The 11,655-nt window shown below is 41.4% G+C and overlaps 1 non-coding gene across 1 annotated transcript; it reads left to right on the forward strand.

Moving 5' to 3' along the window:
* The first annotated feature begins 1,840 nt into the window (after positions 1-1,840).
* Positions 1,841-1,916, forward strand: trnaa-cgc (transfer RNA alanine (anticodon CGC)). Its single transcript has one exon. It is a non-coding gene; the product is annotated as a tRNA-Ala (tRNA).
* Positions 1,917-11,655: the final 9,739 nt, after the last annotated feature.

The following is an 11,655-nucleotide window of genomic DNA, read 5'->3' on the forward strand; positions in this document are numbered from 1 at the left end:
ATTCTTGAAGCTTAGTGTCTGCTTCATCGAACCACTTCCTGGTACTTCCTGTTTTAGTTTTAGTTTTTAAGCAGGAAACAGGAGAATAGACTTATGGTGAGATTTGCCAAATGGAGGCCCAGGGAGAGTTTTGTATGCATGTCTGTGTGTGGAGTAAAGTGAATCTAGAGTTTTTTTTGCCTCTAATTGCACAGGTGACATGCTGGTAAAAATTTGGTAATAACGGATTTCAGTTTTCCTGCATTACAATTGCCAGCCACTAGGAGCGCAGCCTCTGGGGAGCATTTTCTTGTTTGCTTATGGCCTTATACAGCTCATTGAGTGTGATCTTAGTGCCAGCATCGTTTTGTGGTGGTAAATAGACAGCTACACATTTTCTTGGTAAACAGAATGGTTTGCAGTTTATCATGAGGTATTCTAACTCAGGCGAGCAGAATATTGAGACTTCCTTAATATTAGAGATTGCACATCGGATGTAGTTAACAAAGAGACACACACTCCCTCCCCTGAGCTTCCCTGAGACTGCCGCTCTGTCCCACTGACGTATAGGAAAAAAACAGATAGATTTATATTCTCAATGTCCTTGTTCAGCCACGACTCTGAGAAACATAGGATATTACAGTTCTTCAGATGACGTTGATAGGATAGTCTCCAGTGATTGCAAGTTCTCCAATAGAACGGATTTTGGAGATGGTTTATCTGCTCTCTAATGTAGTATTATCAGTTATGGCCTATATAGCGTCGCCTCCTCCTTCTCTGAGTGTCAGGGATGTGGGCCTGGTCCACGATAATCAGTATGTCCTTTGCCTCTGACTCATTGAAGTAGAAGTTGTTATCCAAATTGAGATTAGTGATCGCTGTTCTGGTTTCCAGAAGTTATTTTCGGTCATAGGAAACAATGGAGGAAACATTATGTACAAAAGATTGGTTCAGGAGCTCGTAAAACAGCTGCTATTCCCTCCAGCGCCATTCTCGACATGGCCATTATACAGATAGAAGGAGAAAAAGCTGTCTAAAGAAATAAATAGAGATTGTTAATGTGGTCATCTCAATTAGATTTTAATTCCTTTACTTATCTTTTTAACCAGGTGTAAAAACCTTCTGGCCTGGGAAGGGCCACATTCAGCGACAATAAAACAATATTGTAATGATAACTCTGGTGTAATTAATACATTAGTGTAAAATTACAGTAGTGTAATTATTACAGTAGTGTAATATTATAGCAGTGTAATTATTACAGTAATGTAATATTATATTAGTGTAATAATACAGTAGTGTAATGAATATGATAGTGTAATAATACAGTAGTGTAATGACACAGTAGTGTAATGATTAGGGTAATGTAATAATACAGTAGTGTAATGAATACAGTAGTGTAATAATACAGTAATGTAATGAATACAGTAGTGTAATAATACAGTAGTGTAATGACACAGTAGTGTAATATTATATTAGTGTAATAATACAGTAGTGTAATGAATAGGATAGTGTAATAATACAGTAGTGTAATGTTATAATACAGTAGTGTAATGACACAGTAGTGTAATGATTAGGGTAATGTAATAATATAGTAGTGTAATGAATACAGTAGTGCAATGAATACAGTAATGTTATAATACAGACATTTTTACATTTTTGATGCACTCTGTACGTACAATTTTTGGAGTACTGTTTGAACTAGATGATCGGAACACTGTGGACAATTTTCAACAAGTTTCAACAATGAAATACAGAAATAAACAGTTTTCCATAAAATAAAGGTCTAAATCATGTTTGATGCACTCTGTACGTACAATGTTTGGAGTACTGTTTGAAGTAGATGATAGGAACACATTACTGTGGTCCCGTGTGGCTCAGTTGGTAGAGCATGGTGTTCGCAACGCCAGGGTTGTGGGTTCGATTCCCACGGGGGACCAGTACGGAATTTTTTTTAATGAAATGTATGCATTCACTACTGTAAGTCGCTCTGGATAAGAGCGTCTGCTAAATGACTAAAATGTAAAATGTAAATAATACAGTAGTGTAATAATACAGTAGTGTAATGACACAGTAGTGTAATGATACAGTAGTGTAATGAATACATTAATGTTATAATACTGTAGTGTAATGATTAGGGTAGTGTAATAATACAGTAGTGTAATAATACAGTAGTGTAATGACACAGTAATGTAATAATACAGTAATGTAATAATACAGTAATGTAATAATACAGTAGTGTAATGACACACTAGTGTAATGACACAGTAGTGTAATGACACAGTAGTGTAATAACACAGTAATGTAATAACACAGTAATGTTATAATACAGTAGTGTAATGATTAGGGTAGTGTAATAATACAGTAGTGTAATATTACAGTACTGTAAGGTTTACAGTAGTGTAATGATTCATGTTGTGTAGTCTCATTCTGATCAAAGTAGCATTTTGTGCGTCATACCCATAATGTGATGGGTAAAGTCCTGAAATTAGGAGAAATGTTTGTGGTTGTTGGGTATTATTAGTAACCCTGTGTCACCACCCAATTACAGTATAAAGAAACCAATGCCACGTTGACTGAGCTTACCTGAAGTCATCACTCTTGAAGCATCGTTTTGCATTGAATGCAATGTATTGACTTTTGCGCCATTGGAGCGTGATGCCTATATTTCGCAAAAGCTTCTCTTTCTGTGGCTTATCAATTATACCGATGTTGGAGTCATAGCTAGCCTTTCCACTGTGGAAAGAGGACATGTTATTAACTTGTTACTGTACAAAACCATTAATTTTCCATCTTTAGAAGACTGCCCTTGCAATTATTGTGAACTGGAGAAGGAAGGGAGAGTAGGGGGTAGGAGGTGTGTGTGTGTGTGTGTGTGTGTGTGTGTGTGTGTGTGTGTGTGTGTGTGTGTGTGTGTGTGTGTGTGTGTGTGTGTGTGTGTGTGTGTGTGTGTGTGTGTGTGTGTGTGTGTGTGTTTGTAGTGGAAGCAAGAGGTAGTCTTTGTTCTGACCAAGGCACTCATTACCACTTTGACCGTCACAGCAGACGCCCACATTATTTGGCAGACCTGATTGGGTGACATTTATAAATATTTGACAACAGATTCACAGATTCATGGGGTGCCACTCCGAGAGGAGTGGGGGAGTGTGTTAATAAACTCTACAGTGTCTTCTTCTACTCATTACTGAGACACCGCTAGTGTTGTAACACCCACAGATTCAGACAAATAGATACAGTGCCTTGCGAAAGTATTCACCCCACTTGGCATTTTTCCTATTTTGTTGCCTTACAACCTGGAATGAAAATAGTTTTTTTGGGGGGTTTGTATCATTTGATTTACACAACATGCCTACCACTTTGAAGATGCAAAATATTTTTTATTGTGAAACAAACAAGAAATAAGACAAAAAAACTGAACTTGAGCGTACATAACTATTCAAACCCCCAAAAGTAAATACTTTGCAGAGCCACCTTTTGCAGCAAATATAGCTGCAAGTGTCTTGGGATATGTCTCTATAAGCTTGGCACATCTAGCCACTGGGATTTTTGCCCATTCTTCAAGGCAAAACTGCTCCAGCTCTTTCAAGTTGGATGGGTTCCTGCTGGTGTACAGCAATCTTTAAGTCATACCACAGATTCTCAATTGGATTGAGGTCTGGGCTTTGACTAGGCCTTTCCAATACACTTAAATGTTTCCCCTTAAACCTTTTGAGTGTTGCTTTTGCAGTATGCTTAGGGTCATTGTCCTGCTGGAAGGTGAACTTCCGTCCCAGTCTCAAATTTCTGGAAGACTGAAACAGGTTTCCCTCAAGATTTTCCCTGTATTTACCACCATCCATCATTCCTTCAATTCTGACCAGTTTCCCAGTCCCTGCCGATGAAAACAATCCCCACGGCATGATGCTGCCACCATCGTGCTTCACTGTGGGGATGGTATTGTCGGGGTGATGGGAGGTGTTGGGTTGGTGCCAGACAGAACATTTTCCTTAATGGCCAAAAAGCTAAATTTTAGTCTCATCTGACCAGAGTATCTTTTCCATATGTTTGGGGAGTCTCCCACATGCCTTTTGGCGAACACCAAATGTGTTTGCTTATTTGTTTCTTTAAACAATGGCTTTTGTTCCTGTCACTCTTCCATAAAGCCCAGCTCTGTGGAGTGTACGGCTTAAAGGGGTTCTATGGACAGATACTCCAATCTCCGCTGTGGAGCTTTGCAGCTCCTTCAGGGTTATCTTTGGTCTCTTTGTTGCCCTCCTTGCCTGGTCTGTGAGTTTTGGTGGGCGGCCCTCTCTTGGCAGGTTTGTTGTGGTGCCCTATTCTTTCCATTTTTAATAATGGATTTCATTGTGCTCCGTGGGATGTTCAAAGTTTCTGATATTTTTTTATAACCCAACCCTGATCTGTACTTCTCCACAACTTTGTCCCTGACCTGTTTGGAGAGCTCCACTTTTCCGTTTTGAAAAGAATTATTTTTTTAATTTCACTTCACCAATTTGGACTATTTTGTGTATGTCCCTTACATGAAATCCAAATAAAAATCAATTTAAATTGCAGGTTGTAATGCAACAAAATAGGAAAAATGCCAAGGGGGGTGAATACTTTTGCAAGGTACTGTATCTTGTTACCTGTGCAAAGATACGATTCGGCATTAATTTGCCCATATGGCAATATGTACTTTCCCCCTCTCTCTTCAATGTCTCCCTCCTTACTCCCTCCCTCCATTCATGAATTCCCTGTCACCATGTTGATGTTTTCAGCCTCTTGCTGTCTGTCACCATGTTGATGTTTTCAGCCTCTTCCTGTCTGTCACCATGTTGATGTTTTCAGCCTCTTGCTGTGTGTCATCATGTTGATGTTTTCAGCCTCTTGCTGTGTGTCACCATGTTGATGTTTTCAGCCTCTTCCTGTCTGTCACCATGTTGATGTTTTCAGCCTCTTGCTGTGTGTCACCATGTTGATGTTTTCAGCCTCTTCCTGTCTGTCACCATGTTGATGTTTTCAGCCTCTTGCTGTGTGTCATCATGTTGATGTTTTCAGCCTCTTCCTGTCTGTCACCATGTTGATGTTTTCAGCCTCTTGCTGTGTGTCACCATGTTGATGTTTTCAGCCTCTTCCTGTCTGTCACCATGTTGATGTTTTCAGCCTCTTGCTGTGTGTCATCATGTTGATGTTTTCAGCCTCTTGCTGTGTGTCACCATGTTGATGTTTTCAGCCTCTTGCTCTCCATCTCATTTCTTTACCTGCATTATCTTTATCCCTCCTCTCTGCATCCTTCCATCTCTCTCTCTGTCTCTCTGTCTTTCTCTCTCTCTCTCTTTAGTTCTCTCTCTTTCGCTCTCTCTCTCTCAATTTCTCTCTCTCTACCTCTCTCTATACCGCTCTCGCTCTCTCTCCCTCCCTCTCTCTACCTCTCTCTACCTTTGTTTTACTTGCAGTACAATCTTCTTACTTCCCCCCTCTATTTCTCTTTCTCCCCTCATATTTCTCTTTTCCTACCTCCCCCATTTTCTCTTTCGTTTCCCCATCTTTCCCCCCCACTCCCTCCCTCTCTTTCTTCTTTGTTGGCACGTGTCTCTAGGCTGCATGTGTGCTGCTGGCTTCGCCCCTCTTGGTCAGTGGCCAGCTTTCCCCTCCTCCTCCTCTTCCTCCTCCTCTTCCCCATGTACCATGTCTATGAGGGCTGGGGCTCTTCCTCAGCACATGGCCCACTGGCCTCGGAGTGATCCTTATGTAATTGCCAACTGTCTACAGTCATTAGGGGCAGCCTTTAAAAGAGACATGCTTCGTCGACAGCTGCGTCCCCTCGCCTTTGCCTGCCTTTCAGATCGCATTTGCTTTAAATGCACAACTTGGCTATATTTAACTCGAAGCACAATGTGAGCACCGCCGCCGCGGACAGGCAGCACCCTCCTCCATCCTATTCCATCCCATCCTCTGAATATCTGGGGAACATGAAGCACCCTGAAGTATGCATGAAGACGATTTTGTATGTATTGTAGCATTGGGGAAGCATTGTGTGTTTTAGAAATGTTTTATATTGCACTCCTAGTTGAGATGTTACCTCATTTCAGGATTCTTTACATTAATGATGCATTTACCTAAAATATTTGAAATGCTACACGTAAAAAAAAAATATTACAAGTGATGAAAATAACATTCTCCATGTCTAATCCTAACAGCGAAACAGAAATTCATATTTTCATATAAGCCCAAATGTCTAACCCTCACATTCACTATGCGTTACTTACAAATAGTTTACATTTTCATAGGTAAGGTTTTAATTGCAATGTGTTCTGAGGCATCCCAGAGATCCCTGTAAAGCCATGTGAGTGACGAACATGTTCAGTGACAGCTGGGTCGTGTCCTGTCGTATCGGGGACAGAGAGACACAGCTGCCCTGCAGATGAGCACCAGGAGCAGAGACAGGAGGAGCCCAGAACAGGAACATGTCACCCAATCGACAAATAAAATATTTTCATAATTTTTATGAACCAAAACGGATGAAGTGCAGCAATGTTAGCCTAGATTAAGGAAGTTCAGCGCCATAATGCGATTTAAATTATAAAGGTAACTTCCGATTGAGCCGACATATACAGTGTTCACTGTGAATACAATTTCTTTCAATTTAGCCGAAAATAAATTGACCTGACACACGTTATTTACACAAGAACACCCAGATTTCTATATGCATTTTCTATTGAGAGAGCTCAAAGTGAAAGCTGCCCTCAGGGTTAGGGTTACTTTGGTTTTGTAAGGGAACATAATGAGGGGTCACACTTCAGGGGCCTTTGGTAAACAGGCTCCTTTTCTCTGGACGAGACAACAGAATTAAAAGACAAAAGGATGTGTAAGTCTGACTGGCAACCCATTTCACCAAGGAGGGCCTGGCTCGCATCCCATTTCACCAAGGAGGGCCTGGCTCGCATCCCATTTCACCAAGGAGGACCTGGCCCGCATATCATTTCACCAAGGAGGGCCTGGCTCGCATCCCATTTCACCAAGGAGGACCTGGCCCGCATATCATTTCACCAAGGAGGACCTGGCTGGCATCCCATTTCACCAAGGAGGACCTGGCTGGCATCCCATTTCACCAAGGAGGACCTGGCTGGCATCCCATTTCACCAAGGAGGACCTGGCTGGCATCCCATTTCACCAAGGAGGACCTGGCTGGCATCCCATTTCACCAAGGAGGACCTGGCTGGCATCCCATTTCACCAAGGAGGACCTGGCTGGCATCCCATTTCACCAATGTGGTCCTGGCTGGCGTCCAGGGGCGGAGCCAGAGGGGTGTCTGGGGTGGCACTGGACACCCCTGACATCTGATTGGCCACCCCGGGTGCCACCCCAAAATTTCACCTCTTCTTGAAAGAAGCATTTATTTTGACGTTCGGCGGCATATTTTTTTTATATCGAGGACAAGGAAGAGAGAATATTAACGTTGGTTGCTAGATACAGAAGAATACGATTAGGAAGAACATACAGAAGAAGATGAGAGAATATAAGAGAGATCATTTTCCAATTTAGCCTAACATTATGTTTACATCTGTGCATGTAATACACGCATATACAGTGCAGTGTCGTAAGTTACAGTATATGAATGTTTAGCTAATGTGGGGTAACTAGTAGGCTACAGCAAGTTAACATTCAGCAATTTGAAATCCATTAACTCAGTTAGATTTTCATACTTGAACTCAAAACAAACAATTGTTAATATCAATCTGTTAACGTTACTCAAAAGATTTCCACAATTTGCAGATAGCCTGTTTGTTATCGTAAAGGTGTAATAAATTATAGCTAGCTAAGTTACTTACTGCAGAGTAGGGCTAGCCATGATCTAACTAGTAACTTAGACTGGTAGTTGATTTTAAGGTACAGTTATGATAATGGGGATTTGTAATTAAGATTGAGATTGGACTAAAATGTGGGTAATTGGATGCTTAGATGTAACCATAGACTGTCTTATTTTTGCATAGGGTCAATTAAACATGAAAAGAAAGGGGGAGATATCAGACTTATTTAAAAAAAAAGCACAAACAGGCAGGTCAGATGCAAACAGACCCAGTCTAGCATCACCACCAGATCCCAGAGCAGCTCCCTACCTGAGGCTAGTCAGAGTCAGTGTGGTCAGACCTCACAAGGACCCATTCTACCACCACCAGAGTTAGAGTATCTAGATGATTTTGATAGATTAAGCATCACTTTAAAATGTTTGTTGTTGATTCATGTGTGTTCTTGTTTTGATCAAATCAAATCAAACAGCCTCCAGCTGTTTGCTTAGAAATTCTAGGGACAGTTAGGAGGCCTGCGTCTTGTGACCATAGCGTACGTGTAGGTATGTACGGCAGGACCAAATCGGAAAGAAAGGTAGGAGCAAGCCCATGTAATGCTTTGTAGGTTAGCAGTAAAACCTTGAAGTCAGCCCTTGCCTTAACAGGAAGCCAGTGTAGAGGCTAGCACTGGAGTAATATGATCACATTTTAAGGTTCTAGTCAAGATTCTAGCAGCTGTGTTTAGCACTAACTGAAGTTGTTGGTGGTTGGAGATATCCCTCCAGTGGTGTGGGGGCTGTGCTTTGGCAAATTGGTTGGGGTTATATCCTACCTGTTTGGCCCTGTCCGGGGGTTTCATCGGATAAGGCCACAGTGTCTCCTGACCCCTCCTGTCTCAGCCTCCAGTATTTATGCTGCAGTAGTTTGTGTGTCGGGGGGCTAGGGTCAGTCTGTCAGATCTGGAGTATTTCTCTTGTCTTTCCCTGTGTCCTGTATGAATTTAAATATGCTCTCTCTAATTCTCTCTTTCTCTTTCTTTCTTTCTCTCTCTCTCTCGGAGGACCTGAGCCCTAGGACCATGCCTCAGGACTACCTGGCTTGATGACTCCTTGCTGTCCCCAGTTCACCTGGCCTGCTCCAGTTCCAACTGTTCTGCCTGCAGCTATGGAACCCTGACCTGTTCACCGGACGTGCTACCTGTCCCAGACCTGTTGTCCCAGACCGGCTGGAACCCTGACCTATTCACCGGACGTGCTACCTGTCCCAGACCTGCTGTTTTCAACTCTCTAGAGACAGCAGGAGCGGTAGAGATACTCTCAAAGATCAGCTATGAAAAAGCCAACTGACACTTACTCTTGTGTTGCTGACTTGTTGCACCCTCGACAACTACTATGATTATTATTATTTGACAATGCTGGTCATTTATGAACATTTGAACATCTAGGCCATGTGCTGTTATAATCTCCACCCGGCACAGCCAGAAGATGACTGGCCACCCCTCATAGCTTGGTTCCTCTCTAGGTTTCTTCCTAGGTTTTGGCCTTTCTAGGGAGTTTTTCCTAGCCACCGTGCTTCTACACCTGCATTGCTTGCTGTTTGGGGTTTTAGGCTGGGTTTCTGTACCGCACTTTGAGATATCAGCTGATGTTAGAAGGGCTATATAAATACATTTGATTTGATTTGTTTATTTAGTGCTTTATCTGGATAGCCGGAAAGTAGAGCATTGCCCAAATTGATGCAGACAATCCATGCTTTTGTCACTTCTAGGTTAGACTACTGCAGAAAGTTTTAATTTCTGCAATGTTACGTAGATGGAAAAAAATCGGTCCTTGAAACAGTCTTGATATGTTCGTCAAAAGAGAGATCAGTTTGAGACGACTACAACCATCAAGATTAATTGTCAGATTCAACAGAATATCTCTTTGTTTCCTGGGACCTAGAACAACATCTCTGTTTTGTCCGAGTTTAAAAGTAGAGAATTTGCGAGGGCAATTTTGGGGCTTCACCATGTTTCATCGAAATGTACAGCTGTGTGTCAGCCGCATAGCAGTGAAAGTTAACATTATGTTTCTGAATGACATCACCAAGAGCTAAAATATATAGTGAAAACAATAGTGGTCCTAAAACGGAACCTTGAGGAACACCGAAATTTACAGTTGATTTGTCAGAGGACAAACCATCCACAGAGACAAACTGATATCTTTCCAACAGATAAGATCTAAACCAGGCCAGAACTTGTCCGTGTAGACCAATTTGGGATTCCAATCTCTCCGAATGAATGTGGTGATCGATGGTATCAAAAGCAGCACTAAGGTCTAGGAGCAGGAGAACAGATGCAGAGCTTTTGACTGACGCCATTAAAGGTAATTTACCACCTTCACAAGTGCAGTCTCAGTGCTATGATGGGGTCTAAAACCAGATTGAAGTGTTTTGTATACATTGTTTGTCTTCAAACAGTGAGTTGCTGTGCAACAGCTTTTAGATTTTTTTGGGAGAGGAATGGGAGATTCAATATAGGCCGATAGTTTTTTAAATATTTTCTGGGTAAAGGTTTGGCTTTTCAAGAGAGGCTTTATTACTGCCACTTTAGTGAGTTTGGTACACATCCGGTGGATAGAGATCCATTTATTATGTTCAACATAGGAGGGCCAAGCACAGGAAGCAGCTCTTTCAGTAGCTTAGTTGGAATAGGGTCCAGTATGCAGCTTGAAGGTTTATAGGCCATGATTATTTTCATCATTGTGTCAAGAGATATAGTACTAAAACACTTGAGTGTCTCCCTTGATTCTAGGTCCTGGCTGAGTTGTGCAGACTCAGGACAACTGAGCTTTGGAGGAACACACAGATTTAAGGAGGAGTCCATAATTTGCTTTCTAATGATCATAATCTTTTCCTCAAAGAAGTTCATGAATTTAACACTGCTGAAGTGAAAGCCATCCTCTCTTGGAGAATGTTGTTGTTTAGTTAGCTTTGTGACAGTATCAAAATACATTTTGGATTGTTCTTATTTTCCTCAATTAATTTGGAAAAATAGGATGATCGAGCAGCAGTGAGGGCTCTTCGATACTGCACGGTACTGTCTTTCCAAGCTAGTCGGAAGACATCCAGTTTGGAGTGGCGGCATTTCCGTTCCAATTTTCTGGAAGCTTGCTTCAGAGCTTGGGTATTTTCTGTATACCAGGGAGCTAGTTTCTTATGACAAATGTTTTTTGTTTTTAGGGGTGCGACTGCATCTAAGGTATTGCGCAAGGTTATATTGAGTTCCTCAGTTAGGTGGTTAAAACCTGTTTGGGATAGGGGGCAGTATTTTCACATCCGGATGAAAAGCATGCTCAAAGTAAACTGCCTGCTACTCAGGCCCAGAAGCAAGGATATGCATATAGTTGGTAGATTTGGACTCTAAAGTTTCTAAAACTGTTAAAATAATGTCTGTGAGTATAACAGAAGTTATTTGGCAGGCGAAACCCCGAGGACAAACCATCCAGGAATTTGTTTTATTGAGTCTTTAGAAATTGGTTGATGTTTTTCTGTAGAGAAATTAAGAAGTATGGCTATTCAGAACGAGGGTCCAGCCTAGTGCACTCTAATGTTTTGGTGCGCACGACCTGGAACGTTCTTCACTTTGTTTTCGTCCGGTATTGAACGCAGTTTATCCCGTCTTTAATATTATTAGTTATTTACATTTTAAAATATCTTAAATTGGATTAGGAAAGTTGTTTGAAATGTTTTTACAAAAATTACAGGTAACTTATTAGATATTTTGTAGTCATGTTGGGCGAGCTGGAACCAGTGTTTTTCTGAATCAAACGTGCCAAATAAATTGACATTTTGGAGATATAACGGCGGAATTAATCGAACAAAAGGACCATTTGTGATGTTTATGAGACATATTGGAGTGCCAACAGAAGAA

This window comes from Salmo salar, chromosome ssa16, assembly GCF_905237065.1.
Source record: "Salmo salar chromosome ssa16, Ssal_v3.1, whole genome shotgun sequence".
NCBI lineage: Eukaryota > Metazoa > Chordata > Actinopteri > Salmoniformes > Salmonidae > Salmo > Salmo salar.